The sequence below is a fragment of the Jaculus jaculus genome, chromosome 5 (assembly GCF_020740685.1).
Source record: "Jaculus jaculus isolate mJacJac1 chromosome 5, mJacJac1.mat.Y.cur, whole genome shotgun sequence".
Taxonomy (NCBI): domain Eukaryota; kingdom Metazoa; phylum Chordata; class Mammalia; order Rodentia; family Dipodidae; genus Jaculus; species Jaculus jaculus.
This window is the reverse complement of record NC_059106.1, coordinates 8,730,284-8,741,593: the sequence shown is the minus strand read 5'-3', so window position 1 is coordinate 8,741,593 and position 11,310 is coordinate 8,730,284. Positions and strand designations below refer to the sequence as shown.

General features: G+C 44.7%; 1 pseudogene; it reads right to left on the bottom strand.

Moving 5' to 3' along the window:
- Positions 1 to 1,347: 1,347 nt before the first annotated feature.
- LOC101608594 lies at positions 1,348 to 2,043 on the bottom strand (annotated as a pseudogene).
- Positions 2,044 to 11,310: the final 9,267 nt, after the last annotated feature.

Here is an 11,310-nt window from a genome sequence, read left to right as displayed (position 1 = left end):
ACTTATATCTTTTGTTTATTTCATCCCAATTCTTGCTTGAGAGTGATCAAAATGTATTCGTCACAAAGAATTGGTTTTTGTTTCATTGATTTTTTTCTATCACTTTTATTTTCTATTTCATTGATTTTCACTCTGATGTGTATTATCACCTCTCTCCTGCTGTGTATTTAATTTCCTTTTTTCTATTTTCTTAATGTAAATAAATGAAAATCAATGGTTTGGTATTTTTAATCTTTTTTAATGTATTAGCTTAGTACATTAAAATTGCTTCTAAGTATTGGCTAGCAGCATAGCTCAAATTTTGATATATTTTCATTTGTATTCAGCTAAAAGACTTCCTTTTGCCCACTTCCTGAAGGAGAGTGGAAGCAAAGGACACCAGCAACCCTGCCCTAGGCCCCAGGAGGGACGTGGGGCCAATCTCATGCCAAAGTCCCAGGCAATGAATAATACCGGGAGAACAGGGCCCAGCTTGGACACTGAGTAAGCTAGGCCTCTCAGGGTCGTACCCAGACCCACTTGGAGGCGGCACACACAAGGTAGACTCTGCTCCGACTCAAGTACACCCAGTGGATAGACCACCATACCACAGACACCTTGACCAGAGCTGACCAGGCCACGTAACACAGACTCTACAAGAGCAGCTGTTGCTGCATTTTTAGCAAGATAAGAGGTTGATCTCAAGATAGGTCTCAATGCAAAACAGATAACCCAAGACACCAAGCCAAGAGACCACCACCAAGATTGCCTTGGCACAGAATGGAAACCGTCAATGAGAACATAGAAGATTCTCAAGACATGGAATCCCAAAACAAAATTATGACAAGCATGCCGAACAAACTTAATGAGGCTCTTCATGAACAAAAGTCTGGATGAAATGAAAGAAAATCAACACAAAGATATTTTTTTGTTTGTTTTTGAGGTAGGCTATCACTTTAGCCCAGGCTTACTTGGAACTCACTCTGTAGTCCCAGGCTGGCCTCAAACTCACAGCGATCCTCCTACCTCTGCCTTCCAAGTGCTGGATTAAAGGTGTGTGCAACCACACCCAGCATATGTATTATAACAGATTATGTACTTTATCCCCTCACCCCAACTCCTGTTACCCTCTTACCTCTGCCTTCCAGTGCTGAGATTAAAGGTGTGCACCACCAAGCCCAGCTAAGATTTTTTTTTTTAAGAAATGAATTAAGATCTGGGCAAGATCTGGGCATGGTGGTGCACACCTTTAATCCCAGCACTCAGGAGGCAAGGATTATAGAAAATATTTCAGTCTCTGGTATTTGGAATTTAGGCTGTAATCCTTGTTTTGGATGAATCCCTGGGTATTTGGCACAGTCCATGCTTTTAACCAGATTTGACTAGAAAAATGGCCCTTTGACCCAGGTGGCAGTAGATAAAGTGTTTGGTTTCATGTGTCACGTAACTGCCAAAGTTCCACCCCATGATACAGTGCCGGGGGCACTACTTGTCAAACTCCTTCTTGATATGAGTTGCAATGTCCTTTTCTGTTATATTTCTCCAATGCCTGAGTAGTACACTCCACCGAGTCCTGTTGCATCTCTTCTAACATGTCTGCACCTTAATTTTATTTATATATTTATTTATTTATTTATTTATTTATTTATTTATTTATTTATTTGAGGGGTGTGCCAGGGCCTCTAGCTGCTGCAAATGAACTCTGGCTTTACGTGAGTACTGGGGAAATCAAATCAGCCTTGCAGCCTTTGCAAGCAAGCACCTTTAACCACTGATCAATCTCCCCACTCCCAGACATGCCTGCACTGTTTGTTTTTTTAGAGAAAGTGAGAGAGAGAGAATTGAGGCACCAGGACTCAGCCACTACAATTGAACTCCAGATGCTTGCGCCACCTAGTGGGCATGTGAGACCTTGTGCTTGCCTCGCCTTTGTGCATCTGGCTTATGTGGGATCTGGAGAGAGAGAGAACCTGGGTCCTTAGGCTTGGCAGGCAAGCACCTTAACTGCTAAGCCATCTCTCCAGCCATGCCTGCATTTTTTATCACCGCCCCATGGTTGTACATGTTCACAGTGGAGCAGAGGCTGCTGTACTGCAATGTTCTCCTAGGAGAGGTGCTGAGCGGCAGTTCAGGGCAGAAAGGAGATCTCAGTTCAGAATACTTGCTAATTTTATTTGCAATCTATCTTCTTTTCTATCCTTTTAGTCTGCCTTGGGTGCTTACTAACATTTAAAGTATATTTCTTGCAGGCAGCACATAGTTGGGCCAATCTTTTAAATGAAGTGTTTTGTCCATTACATTATATTTCTGTGACTATATTAGCATTATCTCTCACCATTTGTTTTCTCACCATTTGTTTTCTGTCTTGTCTGCTCTTTTTGTTCCTTTTCTTTTTCCTTGCCTTCTTTTGAATTAATTGAATTTTTTTTTAATATTTCATTTATTTATTTATTTACAAGCAGAAAGAGGCTGAGAGGACAGAAAGAGTGGGGATGGGGAGAGAATGGGTGCGACAGAGCCTTTAGCCACTGCAAATGAACTCCAAACACATGTGCCACTTTGTGCATCTGCCTTTACAGAGGTACTAGGGAGCCAAATCCAGGTTATTAGGCCTTGCTGACAAGTATTTTAACCACTGAGCAATTTCCCCAACCTTTGAATTATTTTTTATTTTTATACACGTATATATTAAAATAAATAATATTAAATATATTAATAATTAATATATTAATATTTACATTTATATAAATATTTTAAAATAAATATATATTATATATATGGGCTGGAGAGATGGCTTAGCGGTTAAGTGCTTGCCTGTGAAGCCTAAGGACCCCGGTTCGAGGCTCGGTTCCCCAGGTCCCACGTTAGCCAGATGCACAAGGGGGGGCACGCGTCTGGAGTTCGTTTGCAGAGGCTGGAAGCCCTGGCGCGCCCATTCCCTCTCTCTCCCTCTATCTGTCTTTCTCTCTGTGTCTGTCGCTCTCAAATAAATAAATTAATTAATTAAAAATAAAATTAAATTAAAAATATATATATATATTATATAATAAAATAAATATATGTGTATGTGTGTGTGTGTATACAGTATATATAATTTTTCTTGTTTTTTTGAGGTAGGGCCTCACCCTAGCCCAGGCTGACCTGGAATTCATTCACTTTGTAGTCTCAGAGTGGCCTTGAACTATGGAGATCATCCTACCTCTGCCTCCTAAGTGCTGGGATTAAAGGCATGCACCACCAAGCCCAGCTTATATTTTAATATATTTCATTTTATATATGTTATATGTATAATTACTCTTGTTTTCTAAAATATTTTTATCTAATATCTATTTATTTATTTGAGAGAGAGGAAGATAGAAAGAGAGAATGGGCATGCCAGGGTCTCTAGCTGCTGCAAACAAACTCCAGACACATGCACTACCTTGTTCATCTGGCTTATATGGGTTCTAAGGAATTGAACCTTGGTCCTTTGGCTTTTCAGGCAAATGCCTTAAGCACTAATCCATCTCTCCAGCCCTATTGTTGGGGTTTTTTTGTATTTTTTTTAAGGTGGGGTCTCACTCTAGCTAAGGTTGACCTGGAATTCATTATGTATTCTCAGGATGTCCTTGAACTGACCATGATCCTCCTACTTTTACCTTCAGAGTGCTGGATTAAAGGTGTGTACCACCAAACCTGGCTAATGTGTGTGAGTGTGTGTGTGTGTGTGTGTGTGTGTGTGTGTGTGTGTGTGTGTGCATTTTATATAATATATAAGTTTGTGTATTGTTATCCCCTTGCTCCAACTCCCATTGACCTGGGCCCCTCCTCAGTGGAGTTATGGTAATCTCTGTGGGGTCATGAAGGCCTCAGTCAGTCCCTGTGAGGTAGCATGGGACCATGCTTCAGGGTATTCCTACCTGCGCTGTGACTCTTACAACCTTTCTGCCCACTCTTCTGCAATATTCTCTGAGCCATGGCAGTCTGATTTAGTGTTGAGTTCTTTGTAGTCTCTGAATTTCTGCTTTCATAGGTTTTGATTATTCTATATGTCATCATCTTCCTGAGGCTGGTTGTCAGGCTAGCAGTAAGAGCAGTGTTCATGACATTCCTTCCTTTGCAGCTTCACCTGGGCCATGGAAAATACGGTTGAGGTGAAGCCTCATGATGGACAGTTGGCTATCTTTTTGTTTTATTGATGGATCTAGGCTCTCCTCCATTTTCCTTGAATTATTTTTGTCATGTCATTTTAGTTCCTTTTTGTATTACTAACAATTATTCTTGGTTTTGTTATCTTAGTAATAGATTTGTTTTTATTTTTCTCATTTTTCATTTGTTTGTTTTGAGATAATGTCTCACTTGTTTCTCATGTTGGTCTCAACCTTCTGGACCCCTGAGAAAGTATCACTAAAATGATATGTTTATATAACATATGGGATGTATAGCATATGTTTGTATAAACTATTATTGTTGAATAAGCTGAGGTATGGAATGAAGGACAGTGCCTAGTATTTCCTGGTAGAAATAACAGTAGATGCCATTCATGAAACAGTTCCTGGGACTCAGGCTTCAAATGGGCTTTACCATATTGTGGTGGTTTGGATCAGATGTTCCCCATAAACTCAAGTGTTTTGAATACTTGGTCCCCAGATGATGGCAATTTTGGAGGTGGCACCTTGGAGCTTTGTTGGAGGAGGTGTGTTGTTGAGGGTGGGCTTACGGGTGTTATAGCCAGAGTTTGCTTCACTCTCCTGCTGCTCTTTTACACCCACGATGGCAAGAAGGTGCTGTCCAGCCTCTGCTAATGCAATGCTTTCCCGCCGTCATGAAGCTTCTTCTTGAGACTGTAAACCAAAATAAAATCTTTCCTCCAGTCAGCTGCTTTCTGTCAGGTGCTTTATCTCAATAGCAAAAAGGTAAGTACAGTATGTATCATCCTCACAAAAACCTACAAAATGTTTGTGTAAGGTCTCGAAATGCCTTTTATTCATGGATTCTTTTGTTGTTGTTTTTAGTCATGCTTAGTTATGGAGTTCAGAGCGATATCTCAACATAAATGTATAATAATCAAAGGTAATTAGCACTCCCCTCTCCTTATATGTTTATGGAGTCTTTGAACTCCTCTCTTTTAGTTCTTCATGAGATACATAGTAAATTGTCCAGTCCTGAAGAATACTATAACTTATTCCTCCTACCTAGCTGCATTTTGGTACTCACTATCCAATGTCTTCCTCCTTTCTCCACTTCCTTTCCTAGGTTCCACATAGGAGCAAGAACACACAGTATTTGTATTTCTGTGACTGACTTACTTCATGTAAGTCTCCAACTCCATTCATTTGGCTGAAAATAAAAAGGTTCATTACTGTGTTCTTGGAATCATGAGTGTAGGGGTCCTTACCTCAGGCTTGTCAAGGGCCTAGAAGAACACCAGATGAAACTCGCCAGGCCTAGAACAGAGCTCAAGACTTACTTCCTCCCCCAGAGTATGTAGAGTGGAGATGAGAGAGATGAAGTCAAGACCCACTCCCTCTCCCAGGGTATGAATAATGAAGATAGAGTCACGACCCATTCCTCCTCCAAGGGTGTGAGGAGTGGAGATGGGAGCAATGAACTTTAGAGGACTGTGAATGCAACTGCAAGATGGAGAGGTTGCGTGTACACAAACTTTGGTCAGAACTTCTTCCTCTGAGCTAGACAGCAGGAGATCAGTACTCTTTGGTTAAATGTTTTAATCAAAACTCACCTGTTCCCCATTGTTGCACTCAATTCCCTGAAGATTTGTTGCTGAACTATTTTTTAAAGTTTGCTTTTATTTTATTTTATTTTTTACTAAAGTCCAGAAATTTCTGTAAGACAAATATTTTAATGAAATGTTTTCAAAGAAATGCGGAACAATATATACTCTAGTTTGTTGATAGTTTATTGCTGGGCTTTTTTATAACATATTAAATGAATAAAACATAATAAAAACATGGCAATACAGAAACATGTATGAATGCCAGGTAAATGTCAAAGATCATTGGAACTGATTTTCCTTTCTACCCCTCATCTTCCAACACTGAGGTCTACCATAGACAACCTTACTCATTAGTGATGGGCCACATCTCTTCCTGGACTCATAGACACACATGGATGAGTACTTATGGAAAAGGGGTCATGGTAGAGGCATTGTCACAAAACCTAGTTCTTTCCCCATCTCACAATTTTCCATACAGCGAATGGGCTGCATCTTTCCCGAGGCGCCTGAGGTCTCTAGATTATTAACATTGCTCTGCTACCATATTGAATGCTAAAGAGACAGGCTTAAACCCTTTTCCAAGTACATCAAATGTATTTTTTTTCGTTTTTCTCTCCATGTCTACAAAAAGAAATGGAACTGAGAAAAGTTAGATAACTTTTTTGGAATTCTACCAACCACAGACAATCGGAGAGTTCATTACAGCCTTTGTCGATACACATAATTGGATTCTCTACACCCATAATTAGCTTTGTCATGTCGCCAAGAGGCCAATTCAGTTCCGTTACCAGCTGCTGTTTTGGCTGAACTGACAGGCATGGCTACATAAATCCCTGGATCCGGGTATGAGTCAAGAATGATGTCTGAATCTGGGAGGGTGAAAATGTGAGCTGAGTGAGTGTCACCTGCAGGAGTTAGACCTGCAACCTGATGTCACGGTGGTCCCTGGGGGTCCTATGCATGACATCGGAGTATCTAAGCCAGACACGGCCTGGAGGTCCTGGTTCCAGGCTCTCTGTTCTTGACACTGGGTTCTGGTGTGCAAGGGCCTTCCTTCTGTCCTGCTGAGGTCTTCATGCTCCTCTCTCCTCCCCTCCCCTCCCTTCCTCTTCCCTTTTGTTCCCTTCCCCTCCCCTCCCTTCCCCTCTCCTCCCTTCCCCTCCCCTCCCTTCCCCTCTCCTCCCCTCCTCTTCCCTTTTGTCCCCTTCCCTCCCTTCTTCTTCCCCTCCCCTCCCCTCCCTTCCCCTCCCCTCCCTTCCCCTCTCCTGCCCTCCTCTTCCCTTTTGTCCCCTTCCCTTCCTTCTTCTTCCTCTCCCGTCCCGTCCCTTCCAGCCCCCGTGCGACTTCTGCACCGCGTGGGTCTTTAGGCTCCCCTCTCAGCAGTCACGTGCTCAGTGCTGCACAGGCGTCTGCAGACCCTCCCCACACCCTGCAGCCCACCGGGCTTGGAAAGGCTTGGTCCTGAGCCACACCATGCTGCTCGCCTGCATGGGAGTGCATGGCAGGTGTACCTGGTGGGAAAGGTGGCTCCTGACTGTTGCATTTTACCGCAGGTAAACACAAAGGGCGTGGGGTCCCCCCTCTCTGACATCTCAGGGGAGACTGCTGTATTCTGCGCAGACCCACACTCTTCCCGCGTGGGGAAGGATGAGGGGGACAGCATGTGGGCGGAGACGCTGTGGTGACCGAGTGAGCGCTGGTGGCTTTAAAGTGCCCCTAGACCTCCAGCATTGCAGACCGCACACTTGGGGGCCACGGAGTGATGAGCCCCAGTCCCCCTTCTTTGTAGAATACTCGCTGTAGCCCCACTTCCAAGTCAAGCACGTCCTTTGGAGGCTGTGGCTCCTTTCCTGACTCCTCATTCTCGTGAGAGGTTGGGTGGTGGGGAACAGCTGTTCTGTGACAGAGGAAGGGAGGTGTCAAAACCTGTTTGCTTTCATGTCCAGCATGACAAAGATTTCAGGGATCCTCCCTGGGCCACTCTTGAGGACCAGCCCACAAGGTCGTCCATCTGATTGATGAAGGCAGGGATGATCTCATCCCTGCCCTCCTATCCCCAAGCGCTCCTTCTCTTGGAGGGATGCCAGGAGCAGCAATGGCCTCTGAACCAAGGAGCAGACTCACAGGGCCACCCTGCTGTTCCAAGAGGATGGCTATCACGTCCAGCCTATGTCCATCTTTCTAGGTGTGAGGGCTCCTAGGTTCAGAGGTCAGAGCTTTCTGTTGCCTGGCCTGAGTTTGCCTTTTCTTCCAGAAAAGAAAAAAAAAAAGAAAAAGAAAAAGAAAACTGTTGGTTTCTAAAAACTATAATGCATACTGGAAACCTTTGGGGAAACCTGCTTTTCTGTAAGCTCAGGATGGCAATTTAATTATCTGTCACACAAGACCCTTAATTTATCAGAGGTTGTGAATTGCACACAAGACAGGTTATTAGTGAGGGACACCACAGAGGTTATTCTTTATGGTCAAATACATGGCGCGTGCTAAGCTCTAATAACAAATCACATTGTGCTCTCTTGCCAAAAGTAAAATCTATTTCTTGATATTGTTTAGAGCAGAAAAGCACATATTGATTTAAAAATGCATATGAATAAACTAAGTCCCCAAGCTCAGCTATAACATGACAAAGAATGAAAGAGGAAAAAATGGAAGTCAGTAAGTACAAAGGAAGAAAAACTCTAGGAAAAAAAAAAAAAAACAACACCCTGCTAACCACAAAAGGAGAGTTTTTGAGACCCTCACGGGGGCCTCATAATATAATATTACACTTCTTTGATGAGAACTAAAGGAGCAATTATTACCTCAATTTCCTTCTGAGGAAGAATGATCAGCTCAGGTACTGCCTCAGCTCCAACGACCGGAAAGGGCGGGGGCCGTGGAGGGGCTTGGTGAGGGCAGCGGAAAAAGAAATGTGGCCTCATATGTGTGGGGTCGCCCGTAACTAATCTCTTGGGTTCCATCAGGTGGTGACAACAGACTGTGGGCTTACTGGGGGAGATGACAAAAGCTATAGCCTCTGACTAACAGAAACACTGGCCTTTTCCAAACAGCCAGAAGGTGTTTGGAGCTGCAAACCCAGTGATTCATGCCGAATCCAATGTTAAAGAAGTTGCGTATGAGTCTGTAAATCACTTCCACGTCAAAGCAAGGGCTCTCACACTTGTCCACGTTTCTGCTGCTTTGACGAAATACCCAGCCAAAGCAATGGAAGGGAGGGAGGGTTTGTTTTGGCTTAGACTTTGAGGGGTTACAGTCCCTTGCGACAGGGATGTCGTGGTAGCCAGAGCATGGAGCAGCTGGTCACGTGGTGGCCCCAGTGAGGTGGCGGGAAGATGACGTGACTGTGACTGCTCAGCCTCACAGTCCCAGACCTCAGCTCTCTGGGGGGTGGCACCACTCACGCTCAGGGTGGATCTTCCCTCCTCCGTTAAATCTCTTTGGAAACACCCTCACAGATATTGCCCAGCGGTTTGTTTCCATGGTGATTCCAAATCCTGTCAAGTTGACGATGAAGATGAATCATCACAACTTGGTTGCATCTCTTTCCCATAAATACCAGACTGGAACCTTCATTTTCTTCTAGGCACTTCCATCCACCCCGTCTTTTCTTATGACCAGTCCTCCAAGCTCACTCACGAGCATTCCTGCATTTATCTCCAGACCATGTCTTGATGGGGTCTGCTGTGGTTTGGATGGCACTGGTCCCCCGAGGGCTCATGTGATGGGCGCTCGATAGTGGTAGGCTCGTAGGTCATGGGGTGCATCCTCAGAAGGGAATGGGGCTCCCATTAGACTCCAGCAGCTCGCTGCTTCCTTCATGCAATGTGATCTCTCACTCCCACACGTTCCTGTAATCATTGTTCCATCTGCCTCAAGGACAGTGTCCTGTTCTTAACCCTGCAGAACTGTGGGCTAACACGCCTCTTTTCTGTACGGAATAGCCAGCATCAGGGGCTCGTCAGTCACAGAAAATAGACAAGTAGAGGGTCTCTTTTCTTTTCCTTTCTTGGGAAGTGATTTTTCACACTGCCAGGTTCTGGTCTCTTCATCTTTGATAGTTTGTGTCAAAAGTTTGCTATCTTGGGGCTGTAGGAATGACTTAGCAGTTAAGGTACTTGCAAAGTCACAGGACCCAGGTTCAATTCCCAGGACCCACATAAGCCAGATGCACAAGGTGGCGCTCGCATCTGCAGTTGGTGTGTAGCAGCTAGAGGCCCTAGAGCGCGCATTCTCTCTCTCTCTCTCTCTCTTTCTCTCTCTCTCTCTCTCTCTGTCTTTCTAAAATAAATAAATAAAAATTTTGAAAGTTTCCCGTCTTGATGCCCAAGCTCCCACGGCCACGGTGCTTTCTCGTGCCCACACCTGTCATCAGACACACGCCTGCACTCTGCCTTCGACAGAGCCTTGTGATGCCAAGTGCTCCACACACTTCTTCTGCTACGGCTTTAACTTATTACCATCTTGTGGAGGTCCCAAGTCCACTCACCTTTTCCTTGTGGCATCTGTCTTTCCACACACAGGTAGCATAGCAGAAGGCTTAGAGGCCAGAGCTGGGAAACCAGACCACCCGATGCACACCTAAGCTCCCAGGAAGGGCTGCTCTCCTCCTTAGTTAATATGTGCTGTGCTCAGAAAGGGGCCAGGCATAGTGTTAGTGACATTTAAGGAAATGATCAATGAAACCAAAGGAGGGCTCTCCTTTAAAATAACCATAAACTTTAAAATAGCCTCTTTTAAATAACTTTTATAGATAAAAATTTGTCCATTGTATGTAAGTCAGAGAACATGTACACATAAGAAGAAAGGAATGGGGGCTGGAGAGATGGCTTAGCAGTTAAGGCACTTGCCTGAGAAGCTAAGGACCCAGGTTCGATTCTCCAGGTTCCACATAAGCCAGATGCACGTGGTAGTGCATGCGTCTGGAGTTCGTTTGCAGTGGCTAGAGGCCCTGACACATCCATTCTCACTCTCTCTCTCTCCTTCTCTAATAAATAAATAAACAAATAAATCTTTTAAAAAAAGAAAAGAAAGCTACGAAAACAAGATGGAGTCCTGAAACTCCAGGCTCAGGCGTGGGCTGCGGTTTGAGCTCAGCCTCCGTGTGGCTTGCAGGAAGGACCTGTGCTGTGCGACCAGCTGGTCACAACTCCAGCCTTGGTGTGGTGGGGGACAGAGCTGCTTAGATGGAGGAGGGCTTGCCTTGGGGGTGTTCCTAACTCAGCACATCCACGGAGTCTGTGCAACCGATGCATCAGAAGAGGGGGCCCCGCTCGGGGAGTTCACAGAAGCCAACTGCAGGCCTGCGCGCTGGGGCCAGGTCTGTGGACAGCCACACACGACCCAAACATGCTCCCTCCCACTGCTTCTCCTCAGGGGGCCAGCAAGCATCCGGGTGAGGAAATCCTGCTCCCTCAAGTGCAAGAGTGACACCCCGCCCCCCCCCCCAAGTCCTCGGAGTCCGTGTTAGGTCTGTTTAGCCTGAAATCTCTACTTTCCCATTTCCTTTGTCTTTTAAAATGCCTAATACGGATTTTATGCATTTAATTTACATTTTTAGTAGCTCGCACTGCAGGGTTTCCGTGCTCACGCTATGATTCTGACCAGCGAGAAACAGC